Below are 11,287 nucleotides of genomic sequence, written 5' to 3'. Positions count from 1 at the left end.
CGAGAAGGTACTTGGCTCGATGTGGCGAGAAGTTCTTCTTTTGGAGAACGCCGTTGCATAAGAAAAACGACGCGAGTGCTCGCTTGAACACTTTCGGAACGACGGCGTTCTTGCCCTCGAGGTATTCCATAAGGCCTCTGAGTTCCGGGTCGGATCGCTGTTGTTCAGCGAAGTCGTCGGCACTTATGGTTCCCAAGAAGTAGTCATCATCCTGGTTGTCTTGCGGCGGCGGATCCACGGGGGCACGAGACAGGCAGTCGGCATCAGAGTGTTTTCTTCCGGACTTGTAAACGACGTGAATGTCGAATTCTTGCAGTCGTAGGCTCCACCGTGCGAGGCGACCGGAAGGGTCCTTCAAGTTAGCCAGCCAACACAAGGCGTGGTGGTCGCTCACAACTTTGAAGGGCCGGCCGTAGAGGTAGGGGCGAAACTTCGATGTAGCCCAGATGATGGCCAGGTACTCCTTTTCCGTTGTGGAATAGTTGATTTCCGCCTTTGATAGCGACCGGCTAGCATAACTGATGACCCTCTCCAGCCCGTCAGTCTTCTGCACGAGGACGGCGCCGAGTCCTAGGCTGCTTGCGTCGGTGTGGATTTCCGTATCGGCGTCTTCGTTGAAATGCGCTAGTATTGGAGGCATCTGAAGGCGTCGTTTAAGTTCTTGAAATGCCTCGATTTGCGCCGTTTCCCACTTGAATGGCACGTCGGTCTTCGTCAGGTGCGTTAGTGGCTGGGCTATTCGGGAAAATTCCTTGACGAAGCGTCTGTAGTAGGCGCACAAGCCGAGAAAACGGCGTACGGCCTTCTTATCGGTGGGTGGCGGGAAGGCAGCGATGGCAGCTGTTTTCCGCGGGTCCGGGCGAACACCATTCTTGTTGATCACGTGACCCAAAAACATGAGCTCCTCGTACGCGAAGCGGCACTTTTCAGGCTTCAGGGTGAGTCCGGAGGTCTTGATTGCTTGAAGTACAGCTTCAAGGCGTCGAAGGTGTTCGTCGAAGTTTGAGGAAAACATAACGACGTCGTCCAAGTACACAAGGCACGTCTGCCACTTCAAGCCGGCCAGTACTGTATCCATAACGCGTTGGACAGTCGCGGGAGCCGAGCAAAGACCAAAGGGCATGACCTTGAACTCAAACAGGCCGTCTGGTGTTATGAAGGCAGTCTTTTCTCGGTCTCTCTCGTCGACTTCGATTTGCCAGTAGCCGGTCTTGAGGTCCATCGACGAAAAGTACTTGGCGTTGTGGAGTCGATCTAGGGCGTCGTCTATTCGTGGGAGAGGGTACACGTCCTTCTTCGTGACCTTGTTCAGGCGACGATAGTCGACGCAAAAACGTAGGGTTCCATCCTTCTTCCTCACTAACACCACAGGTGACGCCCACGGACTCTTGGACGGCTGGATGATGTCGTCACGTAGCATTTCGTCGACCTGTTTCTTGACGGCCTCGCGTTCTCGCGTCGAAACTCGGTACGGGCTCTGATGGATTGGTCGGGCACTTTCTTCTGTTATGATGCGATGTTTCGCGACTGGGGTCTGTCGAATTCTTGACGACGACGAGAAGCAGTCCTTGAATTGTAGGAGCAGGGTTTTTAGCTGGTCTTGCTCGTGCTTCGGGAGGCTCGGGTTGACGTCGAAATCTGGTTGGTTTCGTCGATTCGTCGAAGCAGGTTCGGTAGCATCGAAGAGGGCGAGAGCATTGCTGTATTCCACGAATTCGTGGATGTAGGCGACCGTCGTACCAATGTTGAGGTGCCTATATTCGTGGCTGAAATTTGTCAGCACTACTTTTGCTTTGCCATCACGCAGCTCGGCTATGCCTCTTGCGACGCAAATCTGACGGTTGAGAAGTAGGTGCTGATCGCCCTCGATGACACCGTCAAGGTCTGCGTGTTCTTCGGTGCCGACGGAAATGATGATGCTGGAGAGAGGCGGAATGGTGACGTGCTCTTCTATCACATTCAATACGGGCTTTCCTGGCGTCGTGTGTGGCGGCAGCGCTTTTTCTGAGGTTAGTGTTATTGACTCAGGTCTCAGGTCTATTACGGCACCGTGTTCACTTAGGAAGTCCATCCCAAGTATCACGTCCCTGGAACAGTGCTGCAGAATAACAAAGCTCGCAGGATAGGTTCGGTCACTGATGCTGACTCTTGCTGTGCAGACTCCAGCCGGCGTTATCAAATGACCTCCAGCGGTGCGGATTTCAGGACCTTCCCAAGCAGTCCTAACTTTCTTCAACTTCGCGGCGAGCGACCCACTGACGACGGAATAGTCGGCCCCAGTGTCGACGAGAGCGGTAACGTTGTGTCCGTCGAATAGTATGTCGAGGTCACTAGTCCGCCGTCTTGCGTTGCGTGTACGTCGCGGCGTCGGGTCACGGCTACGTCGGTTTGCACCGCTGCTTCCGCGTTGCGTCGTCAGGTCTGCTTCCACAGGTCGCAAAGTTTCGTCTTCAGGACGTCGTTCGGCGTGCGGCGGGGGCTCGGAAGTTCGTCGCGGCATCGTCGTCGACGGCGGAGGATCTTCAACGTTTCGTCGTTCAGCAACCGCACCTCCATCGGTTGCTGCCCTTAGTTTTCCGGATACGGGCTAGGCGACCGGCCCCGGAATGGGCCAGTGTACTGGCGGCGTTGGGGAGAGGCGTAGCGGCCTGGCGACGGCGATCGGGAAGGTCCTCGGGGGGTCCACTGCGCTCCTACCAGGTAGTCGGCGATGTCACGTGGTCGTTCACCCTGTTGTGGACGCGGCGCGTCGATGGCGAACCCGTGCAGTCCCATCTGTCGATACTGGCAGCGGCGGTAGGTGTGGCCGGCTTCTCCGCAGTGGTAGCAGAGTGGACGATGGTCGGGGGCGCGCCAAACGTCGGTCTTCCTCGGCGTGTATCGCTGGCTGGTTGGCGGGCGGTATGGCGCCGGTGGCGGCGGCGGTGGTGCCTGGCGGCGGAACTGCTGGGGCGGCGCGGCGTCTTGACGCGGGCGAGGAGTGGGGGCGTTGCGTCGGGCTGCAGCAGCATAACTCACTGCTTGAAGCTGCGGCGGTGCCGGCTGAGGAACACCCAGTGACTCTTTGATTTCCTCGCGGACAACGTCTGCGATCGAATCCACTTGAGGCTGCGGCGAAGGTAACAGCTTGCGCAACTCCTCCCGCACGATCGCTCGGATGGTTTCGCGCAAGTCGTCGGTGGCTAGTGAGTGCACTTCGGAATAGGTTGCAGACAGCGGCGAGCGGTTGTACTGTTTCGTCCGCATGTCCAGTGTCTTCTCAATAGTCGTAGCCTCGGTGAGGAATTCGGCGACCGTCGTGGGCGGGTTGCGGACCAGTCCCACGAAAAGTTCTTGTTTGACACCCCGCATGAGCAGGCGAACTTTTTTGTCTTCCGCCATCGCAGCGTCGGCCTGACGGAAAAGTCGAGTCATCTCTTCCGTGAAGATGGTGACGTTTTCGTTTGGCAGCTGCACCCGGGTCTCCAGCAAAGAAGCGGCTCTTTCCCTGCGGACGACGCTTGTGAATGTGTGCAGGAATGCGCTGCGGAAAAGCTCCCATGTCTGCAGTGAGGACTCCCGATTCTCAAACCAGGTTCTGGCCGCGTCTTCGAGGTAGAAGTACACGTGACGCAGCTTGTCTTCATTGGTCCAGTTGTTAAAGGCGGCGACACGGTCGTATGTTTCAAGCCAGGTTTCCGGGTCTTCAAACGACGATCCGCGGAAGGTTGGCGGCTCCTTGGGATGCCGAAGAAGGATCGGCGCAGGCTGCACGGGGTCGGTCATCGTCGCTGCGGTCGATGTTGGGATCTGCGGCTGTCTGTCTTTTTCGGGAAGGAGACCGTGCTCTGGCGGCAGTCCCTTCTGCCTGCGGCTTGTTCGACGATCCGGGTTCTCCTTGCCGTCGTCCTCGTCGCGGCTTGGGCTTGGGTCAGCGCTTCGCGGGGGCGTCCGGATCATGGAAGCAGCAGCACCTCCACCAGATGTCACGTGGTCGTGACGTCGACGAAGACAGCAGTCGGCGTTTTCAGGATGAAACTGTTTATTTGGCCGAACTTGTGGCCGGAAAATGAGAACTAGAACTACAGCAATACACGCTGTACAATGATAGCGGCGAACAGGGCGTCGGCCGTCGATCAACTGACAAGCGGTCAAGCGCGTCGGCTTTTATACAGGCGCTATCGAACTTTCCAGTAATATAGCTGGTGGCGGCATTATCTCTCGACAAAGCTAGAACATTCACGGGCGGCGCGCAATCTGAACAAAACGATCTACTACGATCGAGAAGCTTCTCGAACACTGCTTTGCGGACAGCGTCGATCGTTGCTAAACGTCCTTGCTGGTCAAACCCGAATAATTCAAAATAAAACAAGTGGGCGTGGCAATATCCTAGAAGACTAAAATAATTTGCAATTCGATACAACGGCATGTCGCATAAGCATGTCGCGGTTTTAACTCTTAGAGCACTAGAGCGTAGCATCTTTTACATTTCATTTTCTGTCCATTACAATTCGGCCCTATACGTGAGTGTCTTCAAAACATAAATATATTTATTATTTATTTATTTATTTATTGATACTGCAGGCCAATATGCTGGCCCATGCAGGAGGGGCAATACAATGACAAAATAATGACAAGACAAGACAATGCAAGAAGAAAAATAAAAATAAAATATAAACATTACAAGAAAATGATGCAACCTATTGCCATATTGCAGAAGACAAAATGCTTGCTTAGCACAATAGACGAAATGGCACTTTGGTGAAGAACTCTGTGAAAATGACAGCAGGAAACTGAAACGTCACACACAAAATACAAGAAGAAATGAAAAGAACGCACTGATGGAATCACATTTTGATGGAAAAAATAAAAACGCTCTCCAGCAATAGCAGGGCACTGAGCACAGCAACGAATTCACATTATAATGGGAACAAAAAATTTCAAGCACTGCTCAAGTTTACGCTGGATTTTGGGAAAAATGGTTCTCTAACTCTTTTGCAAAGTTCCTTGATTGTATGACATGAAGTGGGAGGGAATTCCATTCGGTTATGGTGCGCGGAAAGAAACTGGTCATGTGAGATCTGGTCTTGGCAAATATCGGCATAAGGGAAAAGTTGTGTCTATGTCTAGTTGTTCTTGTTTTTAGAGGTGTTACATAATGGGGCAATTGGAGCCCAGCTACCCCTCTTATAATGTTGTGTGAGAACTGCAGACGACTAAGTTTGCGCCGATCTTCCAGTGAACTTATATTATTGGTGAGCATTGGTATAGACGGGGAATGTTCTCTTTTGTATTTTCCAAAGATAAATCTAACGGCCTTCCTTTGCACATGCTCCAAATCCATAATGTCCTTCTTGGTGTGGGGATCCCATACAACTGCCGCATATTGAAGTTTTGAACGCACGAATGTGTCATACAATCGGGCATCTGTCATCACTGCTTATCGTGCTGCTGTAACTAACCTGTACGAGAAGAACGAGACGTATGGTCAGCGATCTGCGCACAGCGTTTTCGCCGTGCCCACTGACAAGTCCGTCCTGCGGTGCTGTCTTTATAGGAGTTTGATCCGTCGACGTCACAGACCCGTGACTTGTGTTCCCTGTATCAAACATTGCTGGAAGGAACCACGCAGCTTCTTCGTTGATGTCGCTTGTCTTTGCTGTTGGAAACGGCTTGAATGCTGGCACATCGAAGAACGGGGCAAATGACAGGAACAAAGCCTGTACGAGAAGAACGAGACGCATGGTCAGCGACCTGCGCCCAGCATTTTTGCCATGCCCACTGACAAGTCCGTCCTGCGGTGCTGTCTTTATAGGAGTTTAATCCGTCAACGTCACAGACCCGTGACTTGTGTTCCCTGTATCAAACATTGCTGGAAGGAACCACGCAGCTTCTTCATCGATGTCGCTTGTCTTTGCTGTTGGAAACGGCTTGAATGCTGGCACATCGAAGAACGGGGCAGATGACAGGAACAAAGCCTGTACGAGAAGAACGAGACGCATGGTCAGCGATCTGCGCCCAGCGTTTTTGCCATGCCCACTGAGAAGTCGTCCTGTGGTGCTGTCTTTATAGGAGTTTAATCCGTCGACGTCACAGACCCGTGACTTGTGTTCCCTGTATCAAACATTGCTGGAAGGAACCACGCAGCTTCTTCGTCGATGTCGCTTGTCTTTGCTGTTGGAAACGGCTTGAATGCTGGCACATCGAAGAACGGGGCAGATGACAGGAACAAAGCCTGTACGAGAAGAACGAGACGCATGGTCAGCAACCTGCGCCCAGCGTTTTTGCCATGCCCACTGACAAGTCCGTCCTGCGGTGCTGTCTTTATAGGAGTTTAATCCGTCAACGTCACAGACCCGTGACTTGTGTTCCCTGTATCAAACATTGCTGGAAGGAACCACGCAGCTTCTTCGTCGATGTCGCTTGTCTTTGCTGTTGGAAACGGCTTGAATGCTGGCACATCGAAGAACGGGGCAGATGACAGGAACAAAGCCTGTACGAGAAGAACGAGACGCATGGTCAGCGATCTGCGCCCAGCGTTTTCGCCGTGCCCACTGACAAGTCCGTCCTGCGGTGCTGTCTTTATAGGAGTTTAATCCGTCAACGTCACAGACCCGTGACTTGTGTTCCCTGTATCAAACATTGCTGGAAGGAACCACGCAGCTTCTTCGTCGATGTCGCTTGTCTTCGCTGTTGGAAACGGCTTGAATGCTGGCGCATCGAAGAACGGGGCAGATGACAGGAACAAAGCCTGTACGAGAAGAACGAGACGCATGGTCAGCGATCTGCGCCTAGCGTTTTCGCCGTGCCCACTAATAAATAAATAAATAATTAAAGAAATGAAATCCCCACCCAAGCACTCCGCATAGAACGTTAACCAGCTAAGCTGAAACGTGCGGTGCCACTGTTTATCATTTGGTTAATCCCGACGGTTCACTAAAGTTTTTCTCAAGTAGTGGCTGCGTCTATCCAGACACCTTAACTCGTATTTGCCAACCGTGTGTTCCCTTCCTCATATTTAACATTTTCCGAGAGTTTATGTGCAAAGACCATGATGTGATCATGAGGCATGTCATAGTGAGGGGCTTCGGAAATTGCTATCACCTGAGGTTCTTTAACGTGCGCCTAAAACTAAGCACACAGACCTCTAGAATTTTCGCCTCCGAAAATGTGATCGCCACGGCAAGGATCCAACCCGCGACCTTCGTTTCACCAGCTGAGCACCGTAACCACTGTACCCCCACAGCGGCCATTCTTCATTTTCAGTGAGCCAGTATTGACTTGCGAGTTGGGACTAGTGGGATTTGCCCACTTTCTGGCACATGCGCGCTAAGAGTTCTTGCATGGATTGGACATTTTGGTTTCGCATAGATATCTGCAGCTTCGCTGTAAAAAGAGGCTTTCCGGCAAGATTATTTTCTAGTGTTCATCATCATAAATACATCCGGCAACACAGTTTTCAAGATCTGACAGTAGCGCCAGAACACACAGCCCAGCGAGTGGAAGCAGAAAAATTGGACCCGGCACCGCATTATTTTGGGGGGGCACACATATTTACAACACCCCAGAGGGCCAGATGGGCTTAATAAGACATGTTGTTGGGCTAGTTGGTGCATATTGAGCTGTCATCATGAAAGCGACGGCATCTACAGTCAAACTTCCATGCAAGCCCTTCCTCGAGAATGATCATGTTTTGTGTTAAGTGGGCCTTAGCATAAACTGTTGTTCGCACTTTGTCATAGCTTGCAAGGTGTTAATTGACACTTTGGAAAATAGTGAGCACCCCTAGAGTACACTTTGCAAACACCTGTAAGTTGGCTTTCGTCCCGAGTGTTCACCCACAAGACCTCTCGTTCCCAGATGGTCTTTTCCACACTGAGCGTGTTCACCCCTCCACATTCCGATCGATTAATCAATTTAGAGATAGTGACAGGAGTAGCGTGAAAATCCTTAAATTGTACTGGAATGCCAAGCGAGAGCGGCGACTGTAGTGTGAGGCTACGGAAATCGCTTGGCTGGCGAGATGGAGCGGATGTCTTGTGTCGACTGATTTCTCGCATCTCAGGTAATGCCGTAGTTGCCCGACTCATCTCACACTGCTCATGCATTATGTTGCGCAGCCAGCCCTGGCAAGTAAACTCTCAATGAATACATTTTGTGCTTATTTTTCCTCCTTGTATGTGCCCGAACCATACTAGTTTTTGGTTTGTGATAGTTTTCAATAGACATGTATAACCTTGCCTGCGAAGCGGCAGCGCTAAGAGCTACCGCACATTCTGATGTGGAGATCCGTGTGCTGGGCCGCAACACTTTTGTGCTTCAGTTGTGCAGCGTAGTACTCCGATGGTTACTACACGGTTACTGCACTGGTATAATAGATAAAATGTCAGCAAGTCGTAGATGCCTTTGCTATTTCATGTGCAGTACAAGAATAGAGTCGTTGAATGCCGCGTCCAATCCAGCCCGCCGGATGCTTTCCGGGTTTGAAGAATTTCACGTAGTGAGGTAGGAATGTGCATGGTGTCCCACATGGTCTACCTATTGGTTAGTGCAGCTCAGCGCTTCATCAAGCTGATATTTCACACAGTTATATACACTGTAAAAATAATTTCGCGAGAAGCGACCAGCATGCTGAGTTTCCGGCTTGCGCGGTACGGTTTGTGCATGTGATTTTTATCCTGCACAATTTACTTAATAAGACAACTTAATGCAAAGTACATCACAGGTTTTGGCGATTGAGTTTCTTTGGTGGATCGCTGCTTCTTGTGGTGCGTGCAGGTAAGGTAAACATTTATTTATACATTTATACATGTACCTAGAGCACCCTCTAGTAGGGGCATTGTTGTAGGGGGGTTTACAAATCAAAAGTGTACATAACGTCAAAGGAAAAAATTGTGCGGTACAAAACAAAACAAAAGCAAATCAAAATAGGTAAATCCCAGCATACAATATATGCACAAAATACATGGGCTGGACATTTCCGCCTTTGCTAAATGAAAAAACATTGACAATAGAAGAAAAAAAGCGACATCAGGGAACAGCATACTCCTTTAAAAGTGAAGGGAACGCTGTGTTGGGTGTGGTAACAATACTTGACGGAAGACTATTCCATTCATGTATAGTTTTCGGAAAAAAAGGTCATTCGCAAAAGCACTTTTTTGGTACTTATATTCGCATACTTTTAAAGAATGGTCCAGTCATGATGAGATGTAGGTTGGTGGTTTGATTTATTTATTTTTATCGATGCCGGTTTAGTCATTTATTATGTTGTAGAAGAGACGTAGTCTGATATATTTACGCCTTGAGGACATCCAAGTGCACTAACAATTTCGCTTGACCTTCTGGTGAAGTTGTAATTACCCATCACAAACCGGGTGGCACGTTTCTGGATGCGCTCCAATGCATCAATATTTACCTTGGTGGCCGGGTTCCAGGCAGTGCAAGCATATTCTAAAATTGGGCGTACATTTGACACGTAAACAGCTTGCAGTTCTGAAATTGCGTCGCAGAAAGTTCAACACGCGACTGGCTTTAACTGATACTTTGCGAATATGATCATTCCATGACAGTGTGCTGTTGATGACAATGCCAAGATAATTATATTCATTTACAATTGATAGTGGTATCCGTTCCATGCAGTAATCTGTCAGAAGGGGCTGCTTTTTCTTGGTAAACCTAATGACACTGCACTTTGACACATTGAGCTTCATTTTCCCGGTACTGAACCATGCTGTGACTGAGTCGAGGTTTTTCTGCAGTTGTTCGAAATCCTGTGTGCGCTTAATTTCATGATATATGCAGCAGTCATCTGCGTACAACCTGACTTCACTGTCCACGCATTCAGCAAGATCATTGATATAAATCAAAAAGAGAAGCGGGCCAAGAACGGATCCTTGTGGCACTCCTGAAATGACGTCTGCGTGTGACGATGCGCTATCGATAAAGGTGTGTTGTTTCCTGCATGAAAGATAAGCTTGTAGCCATGCCAGTGTGTTAGTAGATATATTAAGACATGATAATTTCAGCAGAAGGAGCAAGTGTGCAACAGTATCAAAAGCCTTGCTAAAATCAAGGAAAATGCAATCAATTTGGCTACCAGAATTTAACGTTGCGGCGATGTCATGCGTAAATTCTGTTAGTTGCGCGTTGCAGGAACATCCTTTTTGGAAACCATGCTGTGTTGGACAGAAAAAATTGTTAGTCTGAAGGCGCTTTACTAAATTTGAGTATATAATACGCTCAAGAGTTTTACAGGACACACGCGTTAAAGAAATAGGCCGATAGTTACTAGTACTCGACTTGTCACCACTCTTGTAAATGGGAATGACATTTGCTCATTTCCAATCATCAGGTAATGCACCCTGCGATGAAGATTTCCTGAACACAGCTGTAAGAAACGGACTAATGGAAAGGGCACAGTTTTTAAAATGAAATTCGAAATCTGATCTGGCCCTGATGCTGAGTTTGCAGTAAGGTTTTTTAAAAGAGATGCAACACCTTGTTCTGAAACTTCAAGCTCTGTCATTTTCAATAATGCCACTTTATTGCACATTGTAGTTTCAACCACTGACGACACCGAAAACACCAACTGAAAGTACTGGTTAAAGCTTTCTGCTTTACTTGTACTATCCTACAGGTATTTAGTACCATCATTTATATCAGGAATACCACCAGGAACCTCCAGGAATTTGATGAGCAGTCCAGGCAGCAACGAGGCTGAACGACAGCTAATAATTTACCTTGCTTTATGCAGAACGCTGGTGGTGGAAGCAGGCAAGGTCTGCGGGATCGCATCTTAAGCCGCGACACTTCGTTGCCACGTCTCTGACCTGCCGTCGCTCGTCTGGCTCGGGTTTCAGCACATGTCTTCGGAAGTGACCAGCATGACTAGGAATCAAGTGGGCAAAACCGGGAACAACGCCCCCTGAAATACCGTGGCATCGCAGCTCTGCTATAAAACCACCGCTCCAGCGAGGATCAGCCGTCATTTCACGAGCAGTCCAGGCAGCAACGAGGCTGAACGACAGCTAATAATTTACCTTGCTTTATGCAGGTACGTCAACGATTTCTACTTTAAATTCTTAGTTCCTGGACTGCTCAGTGAATGACAGGTGTTATGGGTGATAAGCCGCCCACTACTGTGAAGGAACTAGCTAAGGTCTTGTCGGATTTTTCTGCTAGAATTGATGCCAAACATGATGAGCTAAAGAAAGACATCACAGAGGTTATTGAAGGCGAACTACAAACTCTTAGGCAGTCGATCAACTTCATGAATGAGCACTTCGAGCAATTCAAGGAAGAACTTGGC

This window comes from Rhipicephalus sanguineus, chromosome 11 (genome assembly GCF_013339695.2).
Source record: "Rhipicephalus sanguineus isolate Rsan-2018 chromosome 11, BIME_Rsan_1.4, whole genome shotgun sequence".
NCBI lineage: Eukaryota > Metazoa > Arthropoda > Arachnida > Ixodida > Ixodidae > Rhipicephalus > Rhipicephalus sanguineus.
Note: the sequence above shows the minus strand (reverse complement) of the source record.